The following is a 21,294-nucleotide window of genomic DNA, read 5'->3' as shown; positions in this document are numbered from 1 at the left end:
GATGTTTTATATGAGCCCCATCATGCCTTGCCCAACAGTGTTCCCCACCCCAGTTTTGAGATTATGTATTTTCACATTTTTTCCCCAAGGTGTGACACAGCACAGTGCTGGGAAGCCACAGTTCTTTGCCATTTGGTAGAGGAAATCTCCCTGGGATTTAGGATGGCTTTAGCCACGCACCCTGCTTGCACAGCATGTGCCAGTAATTGCTTTCCTTTACTGCCTGTGACACTCCACAACAGGGACAAATGCAGTTCTGAGCCAGCTAACCAAAAGGGGACATGCTGTAAAGCTAAAACATCACTGGGATGGAGATGGGCTCTTGAATCATCTCCATGAGACTGCGAGTCATTAGTCTCAATGGAGAGCTGCCCAAGGAAATTTCTGGGATTTTCCACTGGAATTTGTACTTTCTTGAAGGGTTTTCTGCAGAGGAGACTGACCTAGGGTCAGGTATCAAAGGAACTCCCAGGAAACAACACCAAATTCCACTCTGAAAAGTGCTTGTGCAATAAGTTTGAATAGAGCTGTTAAGTAAGAAGGTAAAGTAATTCATTTTCTATAGTTTATTCCAAGTATAAATGATTTCTATTAAAGTCTATTAACTACACAGGGCTGAGACTTGTGGGTTGAGTTGTATTGTTCTCCTTTCCATAGTTGTTTTCCTGGCAATAGAACTTGCAGCCCAGCTGAGAATGTGACAATGGCAGTGCTAAACATTCCTTAGATTCGAGGGTCTAAGTAACTGCAAATAGTAAGATTTTGCCTGATCTCCCACATCTGGATGAGAAGTCATGGGGTTAGTGATAGTGAATATCACAGCTCCCATCACCAAGGCTTCCCAGCTCTGCACCAGAAGTGCAGCACTGGTAGCAGTGACTGTTCAAGGACAGCAAAGAACAGGGAAACTGAAATTACACCCACCATGGCAAAACGAGATCCCAATAACATGGCAACTGTTGTGCACATCTCAGCAACTGATGTGGGCCTTTTTTATGTCTGGGATGATCAGGACAGGCACATATCAAAAACCACGCCTGAATGAGCCTGTCCTGCTCAGAAGATTGTTAAGTTAATGATTGCATAAAAGCTATCACAGGAATGCCAGTGCTCAGTAAGGAGTGCTTTAAAGAAATGCTCCTGAATGCTACTTCCCTGCTGCTTTTAGTTCCCCCACAGAAGAAGAACAACTGGAAAGACCAAACCATCCACCAACACCTTCGGAGAAAGCTTGGGCAGGCCACTGCTGCTTTCCTAAGAAAGAGTAACTCTTTGCATTTTTAATTCTTCTTTATACTGTGAAAGAACCTTTTTTTTTTTTTTTCCCAAAAGAAATACTAATAAAACCACTGATTTCCAGACTTCTAAAAGCATTAGAGCTAAGAGGACTCTTGGAAGGACCATTGGTTTCTAGACTCTTCCAGACACTCTATTAACCGAAAAGTTGTTTGCTTTTCAGCCAGGGCACTGAGGGCACCACACCTCGGGCACAAATTTCCTATACAGAGAGGAATGGGATGACAGTAAGGAAAATGCATTTGCACTCTCCTTTTCTCCCTCCATCCCCCCACCACCAGCTGCAAAGCAGAACATGCTCCCCAGCTCTTGCCTGGATCCATCTCCACGGGGCCAGGGGAAACAGGCAGGCATTTGCCACAGCCTCCACTCCAGCAGTGCCTGGGATAAAGCAGGACACAGTGCCAGAGAGAAGAGTGGCTTTCCTGAGGGGGCTCATTGGTGTGCACACTGCACACACGTACACATGGATACAATCCACACCTCCTGCAACCTCACAGCACTCTGCCCTTCCAGCTCTTAATACATGCAAGAAATGACAGCCTGTCATCCCCCACGATCTTGGGGATATCAGGCAGTGTCTGGCAGCAGCACAGACTCATTGCCCTCTCTGCAGGGTCCTGTATACCCACCAGGGAGCTGGGAGCACACTCATCTGGCAGATAACAATGACTGTGGAAGGCCAAGCCTGGTTGGTAATGACAGCTCAGGTGCACTTGGCATATGGAAGTGTTTACATACTGGTCTATACACAGATCTGTATCCTCACTGCTGAGTGCTAACTCAAGGAGCTTCCAGCAGAGGCCTTTGGTGAGCAGAGGACTTTGGGAAGCCCGTTTCAGCTGCAGTGGTCCATATCTTACACTACAGTGAGGTGATGCCATTAAAGGAGAGCATGCTGCCTTTCACCATCCCATGCAAATCCAAGTTTCTAGTGCCCCATGCAATGGATCCAGACACAGAATCATTTATACTGAAACCTCAAGCACATCCTTGCCTTGTCATTAAACTATGTGTACAATTCCTTTTGTCAAGTACAACTCCCACTTAGAGTAACTCAGTTACAGTGTGGATTAGATGAGTGTTTCAGAACAGCAAAATGTATCAAGCGTCACCTCTCACACACCTTTGTTCTCAAACACCATTAACAACAGATCCAGTACCTGGAGCAGCCACAATACAGAAAAACAAATCTCCACAGTGTAGTGAAAAAGGTCTTAATTTGGAAATAACACCCGTAAACTTCAAAACTATCATATTCTAATTCTTTCATATATTATATCCAAAATAACCTCTTGAAATACTATAATTTAAAATTTGTACTTTCCTTTAACAATTTAATTTAAAAATGTATAGTTCACATTTAAATCTTGATTCTAAGGCTTGAGTGAAGTATTAGAGAAATATATAGCTCGCCTGTGTTAATCTTAGTCACATCTTAAACTGCCATTTTCACAGATATATGTTAAAAAGAAATACATATAGATATGAAAAACAAGGTCCTGTTATAGGATGTCAGGTTCTCTATCAAAGAACATACCATTACACTTTGTGGCTTAATCATTTTACTCAAACCCAAGAATTGATGATGATCAGCTAAATTATCCATAAAACATAGTTTGAAAAACTGAGCATGTTTTTGTTGTTTTCTCTCATTCCCTCATGACAACAGCTGGGGGAAAAGATGTGCAGTTCTATAGTGGCTTGGCCATATGAACTCCATTAAAATACTGATTATTTCAAGTTGTTAAAGATCAGGTGATAACCTCCCTCAAAAGATGGAAAAATGCGAACAGACCCCAATTAGTATCGGATAGAAGTGGGGCTGTTGCACTGTGTAAACCCTGAGTTAGAATAACAATGCAGGGAGACTCAACAAAAGCAGCTTTGTGTTTCTCACTGCAGCAGTTCCAGCTCCTCCGGGGGCTGCCCCTGCCAGCGCTGCCACTTCCAGCATGCGGATCGCTGCAGTGCTGTGACGCTTCTTCCACGCCCTGCTAAGGTACACCTGAAAAGTGCTTCTGTAGCGTAGTTTGAAAGGACAAACCTGTGTTCCAGGCTGCACGTGTTGTCTGAAACGAGGAATTTTTAAATAAATCCTTCTCAGCAAACGCTGTCTAAAACGCACCCCTCAACATGGCAGCACATCTCTTCAGAGCACCTGTGGGACTGCCGGCAGAAGCATCAGCTGTCCTAACATTGCTGCTCCCCATTTTTACGCTAAAAATGAGTTCCCTCCTTCTCCTGCGTTTCGCAGGGATGGGAATGCGCTCTTCCAGCTGATCCACGTGACCGGGTCACTCAGCAGCAAACCCCTGACCTGCCTCTCAGCGAAGTGCTCTGCACTCGCCAAAGGACGGCACTCAAAATCATCAGGGCTTGACTGCGGCTACTGGAGGCAGAGGGCTACAAACGAATGCCTGTGTGGCAAATTTACTGCCAGATCTGCGTTACCGTGGCTGCTTCAAGCTCTTGGACAGATACTGAGTATCCTAATTAGCAATCTGCCTTTTTAATGCACAGAAAATCAGTGTGTTTTGCACTCTGGGTCTGCAGGGCCTGATTTCACAAACCCCTCATATGTAACCTTACATTGTGAGCAACCCCACTGAGGCCAATCCTCTTTCCAAGACAGCCTGTCCTCAGCATATGCCAAGTTCTGTACATTTTGCCCTTTTTCAATTCATCCCATCAGTTCACAGTCTTTCCATTTAGTTGACTATGATTTTCCAAGATTCAAATTCATCCTTTTCCCTTCATTTTTTTTTTTCCTATCTGATGTACATTGTAATGATATTAAGGGGTAATTTATTAAAGAACTAGCTTAACTCAATTTTTTTCCACATTTTTTTTCCTCCAAACTGGCTGACTGAGCATGACCTTTACAAAGGTATTTGGCAGCGGCCTGTCATTTTTCAAGTTATTTTTCTATTTTTTGTCAGTGAATTTTGAAATTATTATCAAATTATTTTTGTTATGTCAGATTAAAAAAATGTTCTCTAGTTAAGCTGACGTATTTTAGTCTAATTCCTTAAAATTGTAGAAGACAAATTAAGTACATAGTGGAGAAAAAAAAAACCACAAAAGTTTGGTTTGTGGCCAAAATTCCATCTAGACATAAAACAGTGGGGGGAGAAAAATGAAACCTCCTGAATCGTATTTCCCAAGTGTTTACTAAGAATTACGTTCTTCCCTAGTCTCAAATCAACAATGCTAGATCTGGGCTTGATGAGATTTGTTGAAAACATAATGAGGCAACATCTCATTCTGCTGCCCTGCCATGTCCAGCAGGTTATGTATCCATGGCACACACAGACCAAATTGCTTGTTTCTCACAGCTTTCATTAACCACTCCCTGGTGTGTTGGTTCCGGATGCCAGGGTGGAATCAGGAGACCAGCTCAAATATCTTCTTACAGTTGCTGCTAAATTGTAACTATTTTAAAAGATTGAGTGTTACAGGTCAGCGAAGGGAACAAAGAGCTTTATTCATGGAGAATCCTACCAGCCTTCAAAGCAAGTCATATGAGAGATATATGAACACATACGTTTTCATAGCTTGTGCCTAAATTAGAAACAAGATTAGAGATCTCAGTGTCCCTCATGAACTCCTTCCTGTCTCACCACGTTTTCCTATTCATTTTGGAGGATACACTGTCCCCTTTACTTTTCTTCCCCCTCTTATCCCTTCTTGTCCCTTGTCACTCCACTCATCCTACTTTTTGGCTTCACGTTCACTTGTAGTCATAAGTTGGATTCAGAGGCGCAACACACCAAGTTCTGGCACTTTGGAAATGTGGCAATTCCTATCTATGAACTTCCCATCTTGACTGCCCTGAACAAGCTATTAATAAAAAAGCACAGTGAGAAAAAAAGCAAAAACTAACAGTAAAGTCTGAGATTACTTAAAATTTTGGAGCTGTCTATCCTGAGTGCTCCCAGTTTAAAGCAAAGTGATAAAACTACAGTGACAGAAGCCAGTAACAGAGGCAGCCTACACTGTATTTTTGTTAGTTCTAGGAATCACGCAGAAACCATGACTACACAACTATGCTAAAAGCCTCCAGGGATGGGTCTGCCTTCTCAGGGCACCTGTGAACTCATCAGCCTGGCTGCAGGTTATGGCTCAGTTATTTTATCTCAGCCAACCTGCCTGTGCCTCCCCGAAACTGCCTCGAAATAACTGTGGTAACAAAACATGCAGTGATGGGGCTTATATTTGCTTGTACTTCTGAGGTGAAAAAAAATAAGAACATGCCATATGTGTGCTTCTGTTACTCCAGAGTGGTTTCACAGATCTGCAGAGCATCAGAAAGGCAGACAGGAACAGGGTCCCTTCCAGCTCCTCCAGCTCCCTCAGGCACCAGCACCACCAGGCCAATGGCACTGTGACTCTGGCAGCATCTCCAGGGCTGAGGCCAAGCAGCGCCTCCAACACCAATATCCAAACCAAATGGTACTCAGGTAAGCACAAGGTAAGAAATAAGCGATTTGTTGAGGTGGACATGAATGAGAAAAATTGCCAAAGCAAAATTCACTAGGAAAAATTCACTCACCCTCTGACTGCTGGAATTAAAGTAGGACAAGCTAAGTGGGTGAGGCAGAAGTGCTAGCCCTTTGCCCAGCTGAATGAGGGGAAAGAAAAAAGGGAAAAAAGACAAAAAAAGACAGAAAACAAGTGAACATTGTTCCCACAAGAATCCTTAGGGCCATCCAAACTCGGCATCTGTGTTGGAAACCACTTTTGTGTGCTTGCTGAGTTAAGGTTTTGAAGTCCACCAGGGCAGTAATTTTTGGAGATGTGGTAAAATACGGATAGTGCCTTTTGACTTGGAAAGAAGAGATAATGACAGCAAGAGGCAAACTGCTAGCTGGATGAAAAACTGACCACAAGGACAACCACCTCCAAAAGAGGAGCTAAAGGGAGCAATAGCAGCTAGTCAGAGGGCTGCAATCTCCCTCGCCATACAGGAAAGGAAAATCATTTCTTTTAGAGGAACTCAGAGTTGCTCAACTCTAATTAATCTTCTCAAACAGGAAATCCCTGACAACACAGGTGGATAATACACTGGACATGCAGCTGGGGAACACAAAAAATGGGATTTCCGTGTTCCCGCCTCAGCCACCGAAAACAGAGCGGAGGCACTGTAAGTAAAACATGCAACTGAAAAGCAAGTAAAAAACTGAAAGGAGAACTACAGAAGTCACTGGGTCATTCATAAGAAAGTTCCCTACAGTGTTAAGGGTGGTTTCAGCCCTGCTGAGGAAGCTGCCGTCACCCAGAGCTTAGTTATAGGGCAAAGGAAATTCATCTGAATTTGTATTTCAGGAAACAAAGTTGAGAGGACACTTGGCTGCCTTCTGATGCCACCTGCACTCCTGAAGGAGCCCTGTAATGTAAACAGACAAGACCAGCTTCTCTCAGCCATCCCTTTGTTCTCTGTAATTGGTATGTTTAAATACAGTTTACACTGTTACTCACTGGACCACATCACAAAAGATGAATGTCAGGATAGAAATTTCTTTGCCATTGAAATGTTACTCAAATTAAAAGTCAAAACAAGAAACAGACATTCCTTTTTAATATTTACTTGTCTGCAGCATTTTAATTGTGGAGGCATGCAGAAAAGAGGGATATAAGCAATTATTTACATTGCTACACATTTCTGTCTAATAGGAAGCCAAAAGACTATGGGATATGTAGAGATGACATGTCCCATCACTGTTGGTAGGGTATGCCCTGCACTCTCTGCTCTGACCACTAAGGCTGTCCTCAAGTTTAGCTCAGGACAACCAGTATTTTTCAAGATAGCTTATTTTATTAATTTGAACAACCTGGTCTAGTGGAAGGTGTCCCTGCCCATGGGACAAAGGTGCAACTAGGTGATCTATAAGGTCCTTCCAACCCAAAACATTCTGTGATTGTGTGACACAAAGCCACCTATACCAAAAGAATGACACAGGGCAGATTTCAGTGGAACTAAACAAAAAACTGAGTCCCAAATGAAAACAACTGACACAAAGAGCAGCACCAAAGCTTTGTTTAGACTAGGGAAAGTTCAGTAAGTCACTGATAAGAGAGCTGTAAGGGTGGGATACTGCAAGGTATGTTTTCACCAGAAGAGCAATGCTCTCATTATAACACAACCATATGAAGTGGCCCTCACTCATCAGGTGCCCCAAAACAAGGGGGTAACTAAACCAAAATCAGATTAATTTCCTTTAACAACAGATATACCCTCACCACACCTGCTCACAGAGGGCAAAGATAAATATATTTACTATTAGTAAAAATAACACTGGAGAGGGCACAACATTTTTTTCTTTCCTACAGATACACACAAGTAGCTCTCTATTTACTAGAAGGGTAGTTTTTCCTCACACATACATTTCAATCAATACAATAGATAGTTTGTTATGTTACTTTCTCATGAATTTATGTTTTATTGCTCCCTTTCCAGGAGCCATTGAACCCACAGGACACTGCTGTAGTCAATATAGTGTGGTACTGCACAGCAAAGGCATGCTTGGAAATGACCTGAACACCTGCAATGGAGGCAATAAAATGAGTAAGATTACTTAGCTGGTCTTTCATTTTAGCCTGGACACTAGTTCCAGCAAGAAACTAATATATATTCACTAGAACAGATGTCCATCAAAGCCACAAAAGCAATTTAATGTTTATATGTAAGCTGACAACGCTATGTCAGAGCTGTGAGTAACTCCATAAAGGAGGTGTAGGTAGAGCAGAAGGGCAAGTTGGTCCAAAATGCACATATTCCCTTCAGTAGTGTTCCATCCTTTCTCAGTCTGACCTCTGTGATTCAGGGTGCTACACTCAATTTTGAAGGTAAATACGTAAGAACAACTGAAAACTATTTCTGTCCTGGCCTGTTGTTGGTGGGAGGTGTTTAATTGAAGGAGAAGACAAAAATGATCCTGTGATTTAACAGACATGTTCTCCCTCTTAAGATGGATTGGTAAGACACAGAACTTAATGTAAGGTAACTTTGCAAAATTGAGATAATACCGTGATGTTTTGCTTTCTACAAGATAAAAGAAAAACACTGGGTTTGGTTGCTACACTAAGTGGGGGCGGAAACTGTATTTTAAATAAAAAGCTATCTTAACTTCCTGGCAAATTACAAGGTTTAGGTCCACTCTGAAAGGAATTTATGTCAGCCAGAATAAGGCATCTAAGTGAAAAATTAGTAATAATGAAAACCAACCACTTAAAAAAGTAGAAGTCATGCTTGTTGAATTTATCATCACCTGCAAGACTGGTTATGTTAATAATCCTTTGTGTTATGCCAAGTAGACAAACAACCTTCCCACAGAAGTTTCAGTGTCAATGTTGTTTTGACTGATTACAGTAAACAGAAAATACTATCCCAAATATTCAGGCCTTCAACATGAATTCCTCATATCTGAGAAACCTAAATGAAAAGTAGTAATAAATCTGTCACAGCATTACTCTGTCAAGGGCAACAGAGTCCCTGGATCACAGTCTCTCTGGGGAATTCTGGTCTTACTGTTCACAACTGTCTACTGAAGTCCATTCTGCTGGTGAAATGGAGAAGCTGATTCAGTGTATACACTCAAGGGTTCCACTCCTGAGCTCTGCTGAGCAAACACTCAGGAGTCAGGGGGTGAGAAGCAGCGTACTATAAAAGCTTGGCTGGTTTTGCTATTAAAGAGGTGCTCATTAAATCCTGAAGGTTATCCGTCTCACCAAGCCGGCTCTTTCTTTCCTCCTCTTGTCTGAAGGAGCTGAGAAACAATGTCCAGCTGGCAACATGTCTCAAGCCAGCAACAAGGAACGTCTGCAAGGACACGGGACTGTGAGAGAGGATGGGGAGGAAGAGATGGAAATGGAGCATAAAGTAATACATGGAAGGGAGGAAGGTCAGGAGGTTGTTTATACGCTTACAATATCTCTAAAATAAAGTCACACCCCAGAGAGATGCAGGTGGCAAACTGATCTCATTAGAAAAACCACAATGGTTCAGAGACAAGGTTCATTTCTACAAGGATCCTGTTTCCAGCAGTGCTTATACCCAGATGTTTCAGAGGAAGGCTTCCAGCCACAATTTTTGACAGACTTAAATGTGATTCCTGCAGCACAGGCCAGAAATATCTGGCTAAAATTCATCACCGAGTTAGAGCAACACTACACAGCATGCAAAAAAATCCACTATTCAGAAGAGGGCATTCATGGTTATCCAGTTTAGAACCTGCTCATGACATTTTCCCTGTAAACAGCTCTTGGTGCACCACACAGCATCCCAGCAGAACTGCCAGGTCCTAAAAACCTGGCCTCGAGAGTGAATAAACCTGGCTACTCACTGTCCTGTTAGCCGAGGAACTGGGCAACTGGTGTACAAGCAGTACAAAATCCACCAAGAAATGAAAGGCACTACTATTACCACATCCACCATGCAGGCTTTCGGGGAGAAGCATCAAGATCTATACAGGCCACCTACTGCTAGGGAAGAAAGTGCCACACTGAGATGACGGGACAGTCAGGGTTTCACTCACAGATGCTGTCAAAGCAAGAAATGGACAAGATCAACTGCATTCATTTCTTATCCTTCCATTAACGTTGGATCTTAGTAACTGCTGCCTGAGGCTGCTCAAAAAACTCCCTTTATGATGCATTTCGACTGAAAATTGTGGCTTTCTCCAGGGGGAAAAAAACAACAACAACTTTCCATGAAAAGCCTCACTCTGTCTAGTATTTAATTTCTAAAAACACAGAGATCTACTATCTTTTGGTTTTCAACAAACACTTGGTTTTGAAGTGGTGCCTCAGTGGAGCTGCGGTTCAGTCGCCAGAGCTCACCTCCCACGAGGTGTGAGATCACCCAGGAGGAAGGTGACAACACAGCTGGGGAGCCCAGCCAGGGAAGCCAGGCTGCAGCTGAGTCAAAGCTGTCAATCAAAAGTACTCAAAACTGTAGAAAGTCTACTGCAAGCGTCGGCAAAAGTTACATGTTTCACTTTCAATTTTTCTGCAAAATAGTATATTTGGTGATCAGGCCTGTTCTTCACTACTTCTGGGCACCCCTGAAGCTGCCACTGCTAAAGATGGAGTCACAGCAGGACACAGGAGACTTCAAGAATAGGAGCTATAGCCCAGCACTGCCAGACTCTTCCCATGCTTGGGAATTGCAAGTAGTTTGCTGTTCCTCCTCTATTTCTTCCACTCCTCAAGCATCTCAGCTCCAGTATCTGTCCACTCATTGCCCAAAGGGACTGAGCTCACCAGGGAACACTGTGCACTGCCCTGACAACATCAAAGATTAACTCACTGATCCTCGTGTTTAATGTACAAGCACTGTTACTGGAACACTGGGTTTCAGCATTTAGCACAGACTCTGGTGCAGGGCAGGGGATGGCCCCGGTGCCTCGGTAGCTGTCTGAGCTCTCCTGAGCAGCATGTGATGTCTCTGAGGAGCAAACCCAAGAGCACGTCTGCATATGCAATCAAGGCTCCACTCTTATCAGTCCCCTCGTGCTTTAAAAGATCATTGACCTCCCTCATGCTACAACTGCCAGGAAAATACAATAGCCTTAAACTGAAAACACCTCTGGTCTACCAAGAACCCAACCTGAGGGACAAACTTGCTGATAATTCTGAGACCAGCTTGTAAGATGAGACACTGATTGTCTCAGAGCTCCACATGAGTGGCTTAATTGGTAAAGAAAAACAGGGTGATGAATCACAGCTAAGGAAAGCACCTTGCTACAGAAGACAGACAACATAAATGCTTTACATCATTTCAAAATTTTGAGGTTACTGATCAGGACAGCACACGTGGAAAACATTTAAGGAAAAAAAAGATGAAATGTTGTTTAATTGGTGAATCCTTGCCATTAACACCCTAAACGGTCTGACACATGCTGGCAGGCGGGAGGTGTCAGCCTCAGACACGCTGCCAACCCACTTCCCCACTGCCGGCAGCTGCCAGACCTTGATGGGGCGTGTAAGTTTCCCAACTGGAGGCCCTGTTCCTATTGCTTTCTGGTAAATTACCCAGTAAATTAGTAGTCACATCTCCTTGGTGGGTTTGATTTTATCGGTTTTGATTCTATTTTCTTTTTTATTTCTGCTTCTTCCCCACCCACCCACCCCGGTTTCTTTTTGATGCAGCTGCACCTGATATTTTCCATTCCAAAACCCATCTTCCCACCCGAAAAGGGGAAGAGACCCCAGAAGCACCCCCGGCAGAGGGGGTTCCACCTAACGCTGGGAAACCGCTCAACCAGCCGCCACTGCAGTGGGACAGAGGAGCTTCTCACAGCATGAAAAGCCCCACTAGGGAGAGGGAGGGGACCACACGCCAGTCCCCGCAGCCAGGAGCCGGCTGTCAGCCGGCCGGAGCAGGAGGAGCTGGCTGTCCCACAGCAAAGGACCGGGCTGTGCCCTGTCCCGGACCGAAGGGCGCTCAGCCGCGGGGTCCGGGCCCACTCCGGGGCTCTCTGTCCTGAGGAGGGGTCGGGGGAGGTCAGAAATAAAGCAAAGCAGAGACGCGACCCGCAGTCCTACCTGGCTGTGGCTCCCGCAGCCTCGCACCGACAGCGCGTCCCCGACACAGCCGCCCCGCCCCGGCCCCGCCACCGCCTCTTCCTCCTGCCCAGCCCCGGCCCCGGCCCGGCCCCGAGCGAGGCACAGACACACCGATACGGGGGTGGCGCTGGGTGTCCCGGGCCCTGCTCCCCCCACCGGCTCCGGGACAACTCCTCTTTTTCCCAGGCATTAGCACCTCCCGAGGCACCGATGCTCACACACACACAGCCTGCCACTGCCACGCAGAGCCCGGCACTACCCCAGAGTCACAGCGTACCTTTACCCTGAGCAGAAGAGCAGCCAACCTCCTCAGCTCACAAGCATGATCTTTTCAGCCATGACTTCACACCTGACAGTGAAATACTGAGTCATGCTAAATGCTACTCAGCTGTTGCTTGTTCTCTCCCCCTTAATCTCCTGCTCTCAGGAAAGGTGATTACTGCAATAAGACCTCCTGGTTCGTTTCACGCCAGTCTTCAGTTCTCCTAGATGAACTGGCTGGAAAGTACCAGGTTAACACATTGCACCAATGGGGGTATGCAAGGCCCAGGTGTCTCCCAGCCAACTGAGGGCACTGCATCCTTGACAACTGCAAGACCAGGGGATGCTCTGCCTTGCTTGAGCCAACCCAGCACTAATGCCCAGCAGAAACCAGCTGCCCACAGCTGGCCATCAAAACACCTTTGCTCTGCTCTGCAGGGCCTTTTGCCAACCTTCCCCAGGATTTGGGCCCCTGCTCAGGAGATGTTGTTTTAATAAGTCAAACTCTGTAACTTCAGGTATGGCGGTCACAGACGTGCAAATTCAGCCATCACGTTTGTCAGGTGGAAAGGCACAAAGCTCTGCTCCTCTGGGCTGCAGGTTGTATTTGGTGGGAAGGCCCTTCCTTTCCACCGTTGCAAATGGGGTGAGTGAACTCATCCAGGCTAAACCAGTGGTTTGCTTCTTTCCCCAATGTACTGGTGACTTCTCCTTAACAGCTGCCTTCTTCAAGGAAAAAGAATATATCCAGTTGGTTTCTTTCAGTACAGAAGAGCCAGTACTCACTTTTGTATCTAGAAGTGGTTGTTTAATAATCTAAATTCAGGCAACTATGCTAACACCTACATGAATCAGTGGCAGATGTGATGAAAACCCTATAAGCAGCTGAGAAGGAACTACTAGGAAAAAGAGTTTTGCTCAGGACATTGTGAATTGTTTTCCACTAGAAAGTCTCAGCTGCCGGTGCTTTTGAGTTTATATCTGCATTGCAGCTGACAGATTTTGAGGTATAGCTCTCCATGGCTGGCTTTTGACAGCACTTTACCAGCAGATTTTGTGGCATCTGTAGGCTAAACCCTGCTTTGAAGGGACTCCACTTCCTTTGGATACTCTGGTATGACCATCTATATCAAAGGAGCTAATGTGTCATCTTAAAAATCTCAAAGAAAGAACAGCAAGGGTACTGCTGGCTCCGATTCTTCACTGAGTGTCCCTAAACCAGCTCCTTAATACAAATTTCCTCCCACAGAGCACGGCTGATACTTCACTTTTTCCATCTTCCACCAGCCATCCCTGTACAGATGATGCTTTCCAAGGCTGTTCCCCATGCACTGAACACAGCTGCGGCACCTAAACGTTGCCTGAAAGGCTAACAGTAATTACTAAGGTACTGCAGAGACAAGTCTGGCTGGCTCAGTTTCTTGCCCATGCTGTGAAGAAATCTTATTTTGTATGTCCACTACCACAGCTGGATTTTTCAGCCTGCAGATAGCTTGTGTACCTGGCCTAACTCACATACTCCTGGCCAGGCTTTCGTCTCACTTTATCAGTGTATTCAGCATTCTTCAGATCCTGACAACCCAGGCCTCTCCCTCACTGCTTCCCAGGATCCCTTTGTTCCTGTCATTATCTAGTGTTGTTGCCTTTTATCCTTCATGCTCTTTCTTTTTACTATCATTCCTCGCCACACACCTTGAGGAGGATGAGTTTCCTGGAAGAAGGCTCATGGAAAAGGTCTTGCCTCACTATCTGAGCAAGCAAGGGAGCCAGGAGCTATTTACATATTTTCTGATAAAGGGTGAGAGTGTCCTGTAAAGTCCACAAGGAAAATTGGCTTTGTGCCGTTCTGCATTTCTTGCTTGTCTATGCTTGTCCAATTCTAATCAACTGACAGTATTAAACATATTTTACATATTGTTATAACATTATTTGGAAGAAAAAGCAGTATCACATTCTTGAATGTAGCCATTAAAGAGGTGATATTGGGAAAGGGAAGGAGGTGGCAGGATGGGAGGCAGAGCCACTCCCCAGGGTTGATGGATTTGCAGTCTCTTCTGGTAGTCACAAGTCCTGGCTGAGGAAACTCATGGCAAAACTGGTCCATTCCTCTCCAACATTTCCTTTTCAGTAAGTGATCTTTGCCTGTTATGAACACAGCAGATTTCTGAGTGTTTCTTGCTCTGTCATTAAGAAATAAGAAAGTAGGACAAGGCTATAAGATGACTGACTACTAGCAGAGAACAGTTTGCTGTCAGCAATGTGTGTGACCACTTCTAAAATGCAGCTGAAACTCTCCTGGAGGCAGATCCTGAGATTGTAACTGTTTTCACTTGGACCTTATTCAAATCAGCCTGTGCTGACAACAAACAAAATGAAAAGTAAGCCAAGCCCCAGTCTGGGAGAAGACACAGGCAGCTGAGCAGAGAGCCCGTGACTGCCCCCACTGAGGCTGCTTTCAGGGACTGTGGTATTGCTCTGGGGAGAACTCTCTTCTGCCCACTAATTTCAGTCTTTAATTTTTCATTAGATACTCGACCTGTTATGACTTTAAAAGTGCTTAATTCAAAGTTTCATCTTACTCACAGCACTTATCGAGCCCTAGCACTTAGTGAATACCTCTAACACACCTGCTTTGAACTCAGTTTGGTCAACTGAAGTTGGTTGTTCACCTGTCAGTCTCTGATAGCCCCACCCATCCTGTCTCTGACGTTCACCTGTGGCAGCACCTGCTGCAAGCAGATTAAAGGAATATCTATTAATTTGGGGCATTTTTTAATTGTTACAGTCAAATCCTGCTATGGACACAATTCCTGATTTTTGAGAAGGTTTTTCTAAGCGCAAGTTTGAGCACAGCACATTACAGATTCACCACTTGGGAAAAACCATCCACACAGGGAGCAATCAGAGGGCAGGCTTCCTGCCAAGGAGCAAATTCCACGATCCTGACCCAGATGAGCCTGACACTAACACAGTACCTTGAAGACGGTAAACTAGAGGCCTAAAACACACAGCTCCACACACCATCTGCTGCCAACCAAATCTCAGTCCAAACTCTTACACGTGAAAATCCTTCTTAACTTGGTTTTTGAACAATTATACTCATTCTTCTTTTGCTAATCTGCTGATGGAAATGATTCAAGTTCTGTGTGTGATACTTTATTCAGCTAAACATTATACTGAGCTGTTCCTTCATCTTGCTGTACCTGACTCCAGCAGTGTTGGAAGGGGAATGCAAAACTCCATTCAACAGGGCAAGGGCCTGAGAAAGTAGTGGGGATTCCTTTACTACAGGGGCAGGAGATCAAGGAATAAATGAGGGAGAAAGAAGTGCTCAGAGATGGGTAAAGTTGCCAAAAGTGTTTCAGCACTGCTGGAAGGTGGATGCTTTCTTGCTGCCTATGCTAAAGGGAATGGCTGGCTGAAGGAAGAACTGGAAACTATCTTTAATCCCCGGCATCACATCCAGCTGCTCCCTGCAAACAGTACCGAGGGTAGAGCCCCAAAGGCTAGAGCAGCCCAGCTGCCCACCTGGGGACCCTGCGGGACAGGCAGCAGGGCTGACAGATGCACAGAGGTCACATGAACTGTGCAGCTCCCAGGCAGGAGGAGCAAGTGCAGAAGAAATCAACATTTCAGTGCACTGAGTGCTGCGTAAGTGTATCATAAATAATGACCCCGGTCCCACAGACCCTGCAGTCTGAGAGGAGGCATTGCACTCGCAGCCCTGTTAACAGCCTTGACCTTGAAATGGTCCCGAAAGCAGGGCTGCAGAGGGACGAAACAGCAGAACATTTGCAAGTAGCCGCATTCAGGCGGAAAGACACCCCTGCGGCACGGCTGACACGGGATCGCTGCACAATTCCGCGCCCAGCCAAGCGCAGCCCCTCCGGGAGGGAGGCTCACCCGGGGCTGTCTGGCGTGGCAGCTCACCTCTGCACGACCCGAGGCTCTGCCAAACAGCGCTGAGAGTCTGAAAACACCCTGCACTTGCACTGCAGAAAGCGCCAGACGACTTCCTCACCTGTGAGCTCTCGGTGCGCAGAGCCCAGACTCCGCCAGGATCAGCGTTTTCTTGAGGCCAAGTGGCATTCGTCCTGACGGATGCTAACAAGGCGTATCCCTGTGAAAACGTAAGGATGCTTGTGGGGTTTACTTTAAGAGAATCACTGTCTGCAAATTCACTGTAATGCTTTCTAGAGTCCCTGGGATATTTCTGTACTCGTTCATTGTAAGATCTAGCAACTGCTACGAAATAGCAAGGGCTGCAATAACAGCATGACACATTAAGGATGGCTTTAATTACATACACAATATCTATGCAAATACCAGATAGCATCTCCTGCATGAAAGGCAGGGTTGGTTTGTTTGCTTCTTATCCTCACAGTGTGGAATCTTAGTGCTTCTTACGATGCACTATTAATTTGGTTAGGCTTACTTTAATTACTTTGGTTGGTAATTAAATTAACATAAATTAAAGTAACCAGTATCATCATGAAGTATTTCTGTCAGAGTGGCTCCTAAAATATCTCAGTCAGGACTAGATTCATATTGTGTATGTGAGGCTGTGAAAAAAAAATACACAAGAAAGCAGGCCCAGATAAACCCATCTGCCTTGTAATGTAAGGAAGACACAGCTGAATGGCAGGTGTCTGGCATCTCTGGAAACAGAGTACAGATACCTGTCTGGCACCAAAAGCGAAATTTTTCTCAGTCACTTCCTAGTTTGAATACCTTGGGCTGCATGTCATGCCTGACATTCCACCATAAACCACTAAAGCAGTGCTTGTTTCACCCCTTTCCTTTAGATGTTTCACTCTGTTTGGTTAAACTTCAAGCACGAGAGTTTATAGTGATGACTGTCCCGTTTAACCCAAGTCACTGAGAGGTAAAGTAGCTTGGCTAAGACAGTGATTAACTCAGCGTCTTACCCTTATTTGTACTGCTGCCCCAACTGTCTTAAGAAGCTGGGCTGCTGTTTGAGTAGGAGTAAACAGATCAGGCCCTTGTTGAGTCACTGTCACAGTCAGAACTCCAACATCCTGCCACTGGCACAGTACACCAGGGAATAGGGGTCTTTGACTTCTCTGCAGGAGCAGCTTTCTCTAATGTAGTCTGGCAACCAGGCTTGACTGTGGTTTGAGGCGAAAAGCAAACATTACCTCCAAATTAACCCAGCACTTGTGGGATTAAACTGTTTGAGTATGACAGCTCCAGAATATCATGCATAAGGTACAACGTTACATGCGTGCTGAAGAAACAGAACCAGCCCCACAGACTGCCAGGACAAAGGTTACCAATACAAAGTGAGCTTAGTCCTCTACTCTACAGGCCATGTGACATAGCCTTGATACCTTATTTCTCCTGCATTAATTTATCAGTGAAGCTGGAGTCCACTCTCTCCATCACAGCTCTCAGAAGAGGCTGCTCCCAGACTCTCTCTTCCTCCTGAATGACAGTGTGGGCATTTCAGAGAACACATACAGGACAGGGCGTTACAGAAGCAGCTGTGAGACAGCAGTGGAATGCCAGCAAACAGGATCTTTGAGTCTGGCACCAGCTCTGGAGGCAGAGAGCAGCCTAAGTCATCATAAACAAGAGGCCTCATCCTACCAGCAAGTAGATTTGTTTTGAAAGATGATATGGCAAAGCAGATGAACCTCATTGTTTTATAGGCCACAGCTCCACTCCCAGCTCTGTACACAGCCCACGTGCTGCAGCGTATCTGCAAAACAGGTGAATGACCACTGCTGCCCCACAGGAAGAATAACTGGCTTCTAGGAGTGGATGGGCTAAGGGCAGCAGTGGAGCTTGTGGGATCAGACACCATGGACGTCTGGCCAGCAGTGAACAGCATTACGGCTATCTGACTTCTCTCCTCCCTCATCCCTTGTCGCTGTGTGGGCTGGCAGGAGACTTGCCAAATGTGTCAGAACCACATGAAATGCATGGCACTTGTGATCCTGACCTCGTGGCTCCCAGGCTGACTCTGAAGTCTGAGACACAGACCAACCCAAACTGAAATGAGGAAGGTCCTGCCTAGACCATAAAGGACTGCAGGACTGGTCTCAGTGGGTTTGTTTATTCTTCAGGTTTTAAGCTGGAACCTCCCCACCCCCCGTAATGACAACAAAGCTTTTGAATTCTGTGCTACATATAGCAATTCTCTTATATCTCTGAGCTGCATGGGCTTGTTGATGTCAATGCCCTGTAACCAAGAGCCTCCGCTGTCTATCACACACAAGTCCTCATTATGTTGCATAACAAATTACCCTTGTTGCCCAACAGAATGGCACAGTAGATTTTGTTGTTACCTCGTGTAAACTTTAGTCTTGCGAATTCCGTTTTGCACTGACACATTGCTGCTGCCTGACAAGTGCTTTATTTCTGTTGTTAAGCAGCAAGCTCCATGACACACAGGCAGCCAGGGATCCTGAAAAACAAGTTCAGAAATACATAAATATGCCACCACTGCGTCTGCAAAACAATCGGCCACATGGATCCCGAGTGCTGCACAACACTGGGCTTAGAGGCTGCAGCTACACATCCTGGGAGGCAGCGCTGCTGCAGATTCATCCCTCGTGGTCATCTGATGTTTTCAGTTACAAGGAAAAACAGTGGCATAAAGAAACAAAGAAAGTGGCAGAACAGCAAAGGAATTTTAAACCAACAAAGACTTCATGGTGTTGGCATTTTAATGTTATACTATTGCCTTTTTAATGGGTTTATCCGACTGCATTACATTACCTCTTGTTTTCAGGGTTTAGGTACTGTTTCTAACTAAACTGTATTAGTTACAATGTTCATCTATTAAAGAACAAAGTGTGAAAAAGGTTAACAAATTCATCCACATGACTACAAAATGTTAAACTTCACTAGACACTTCTGAGTCTTCTTTATATATGTTCAGCACATATTTCAGAGAAATGAAAACATTTATTTCCAGGCTTCAGACAGTGTTTCCTTTCTTAAAACGTTTTAGTTGGCAGCTTTTTCTATCGACATATGACCAGTACTCTGCATAAGTGGGAAAATAGTGGTGATATCTACAGGCCAAATTTTGCCACTTCTTAAAATGAATAACGCTATCTTATTTTCATATATGCTGGCCATGCCCTCTACTCAGAGCACCGTTGGAAGCTCACTGATAGCTGCTCCCTACTTTCTCTGGATAAAATCCAAAGAGGAAGAAAATCCAGTCATTACAAAAGTAAACTTCAATTAAGTCTGAGAGATGGCCTGTTGGGATAACCCTAAATCAGAGTAACAAAATCTGGATGCTAGCTTATTTAAAGACGCACATGTTTTGACTTCCCCTCCTACTCCTTTGAGAAATGCATGTTTCAATCTCCAGCACACACTCTCCACATTGTCCAGCTGCTTTTAAGTTGAACCTGCTTTTTCATCACTTCTCCTGTCATTCCCACTGCTCACCCCATCTCCTACATGGCCAAGCAACAGTCATCAAATAAATCATTGGAGACATTGTTGGACAATGGGTGAATGAGTTACTGCTGAGGGATTGGGTTTTGCCTCTATTTACTGGCTGTAGTTAGAAACACTTCAAGCCAAATTTCAATTACAGGGGATAAAATAAAGGCCAGCCCAGTCTGGGCATTGTAAGACATAATTGTACTTCAGTAAAGCAATAGGGCATGGTTGTTTTCAGACAGTGCTGCTCACAGTTAATGGTGCCAGGACAAAATCTACCTGGGTATTGCTGCAAACAGCTTTGGAAAGCCTTCATGGGAATGCATATGGTCAGTGAAGGTGCCTGCATGCTTGAGGTATAGGACAGTGAAACAAAAGAATCTTTGTAGGAACCTGAGATATGTGAGTGCTGTACAGCTGTAATTATGTGAAACTGTGCAGCTACTCTTCAGCTTGTGGGGAAAAAAATCAGCAGCAGTGCTAAGTAGATGGGAGGGAGATCACAGCCCTGCCTGCTTCAGAGTAAAACACCAGCCCTCAAGCTGTTGGCTACTTCATTTTCAGAAATATGCTGATGACACAGGGCCTGGGAAATTTCAAATTGTGACTGAAAGACCAGGACTTCTTAGGACAGAGAAGAAATGAATCAGAGACGATTTGATAGAAGCACAGCCTGAAATGAATAGGATTAATACAGGAGATAGGAGCTTGGCTCTTTCCTGTCTTGATGCCTGAACACGGGGATAATTAAGGAAATGGAAAGGGTGGAAAACTCAAATCTGAAGAAAAGAAATACTTTTTAACAGAGAAATTTAAAGTAACTCTAGAAAGCATCTGGACATTAACGGGAGTAGACAGTAACCAAGTCCTGTTTATGCTTCACATGTTTTGACACTAACACATATTGTTTAAGTCCTGTTGTCAGCTCTGGGCTGACTGGTTACCCTCTTTGAATAATACAAGAACAAGATGACAATGCAATTTCAAAGACAACATTTTAAATTATAAAATCCTTTTTCATACAGCACATAATTAACCTATGGAACTCATTCCCACGAGATTTAAATTGAGCTGAGACTCCTCTGTATCCGAAAAGGATTGGACACGTATTTATAAACTGGCCCGATTCCACTTGGGGCAAGGGTAGTAAATACTCAATTAGGGATTTGTAAATGATCCTTCTTAAATCCCTGTGGAGAACATGCCAACAGCCGTAAGGACCTCAGCAATGGGCATGTACAGAACGACTTACCCAGGGGGCAGAAATTCTGCAAGTGCTGCACCTTAACACTTGATTTCTCCTCAGCAAAAGGTGTCGCTGATGCTTCAGCTCCAGTGCAGTTGGCAGCAGCTCCCTCGGGACTTGGTCTGCAGCCCTGCCATGGGTGTGCACAGGTAACTGCACACCTGCCGCAGGTGTGCACAGGTAACACAGGGACTGCACACCTGTAACACCTAGGGACTGCACACCTGCCGTGAGTGTGCACAGGTAACACAGGGACTGCACACCTGTAACACCTAGGGACTGCACACCTGCCGTGGGTGTGCACAGGTAAGGCACAATAGCCACACACCTGCCTATTGCTGAGGCTTCCTCACGCCTGCCGAGCTCACCGAGTGTTCGGATTCACGGGGGTTTTGCTCTCTAGTAGCTCAGGCAGGGTCGGGGCCCCTCCGTACCCGACAGTTCACAAACCCTCATTTCGGCTGAGACTCCAATCCCGACCGTGCATTTGTTAT

General features: G+C 45.0%; 1 protein-coding gene and 1 long non-coding RNA gene across 3 annotated transcripts in view; both read right to left on the bottom strand.

Moving 5' to 3' along the window:
- Window positions 1–11,895, bottom strand: part of PIK3CB (phosphatidylinositol-4,5-bisphosphate 3-kinase catalytic subunit beta) — an 85,547-nt gene extending 73,652 nt beyond the window's left edge. For both annotated transcript variants that reach the window (XM_027884347.1, XM_027884350.1), the window contains exon 1: window positions 11,845–11,895. The gene's annotated coding sequence lies outside the window, so the exon portion shown is untranslated. The remainder of the gene's footprint in view (window positions 1–11,844) is intronic.
- Window positions 11,896–16,146: 4,251 nt separating this feature from the next.
- LOC114057712 overlaps window positions 16,147–21,294 on the bottom strand; it is a 75,914-nt gene continuing 70,766 nt past the window's right edge. The window contains exons 2-3 of the long non-coding RNA XR_003571285.1: window positions 18,438–18,556; window positions 16,147–16,246 (exon numbers count right to left, since the gene is read on the bottom strand). This is a non-coding gene — a long non-coding RNA (uncharacterized LOC114057712). The remainder of the gene's footprint in view (window positions 16,247–18,437; window positions 18,557–21,294) is intronic.

This window comes from Empidonax traillii, unplaced genomic scaffold, assembly GCF_003031625.1.
Source record: "Empidonax traillii isolate 1590-97213 ecotype Southwest subspecies unplaced genomic scaffold, ASM303162v1 scaffold143:size1492093, whole genome shotgun sequence".
In the NCBI taxonomy this organism is placed as follows: domain Eukaryota; kingdom Metazoa; phylum Chordata; class Aves; order Passeriformes; family Tyrannidae; genus Empidonax; species Empidonax traillii.
The sequence above is the reverse complement of the archived record's forward strand: the minus strand, read 5'-3'. Positions and strand labels throughout refer to the sequence as shown.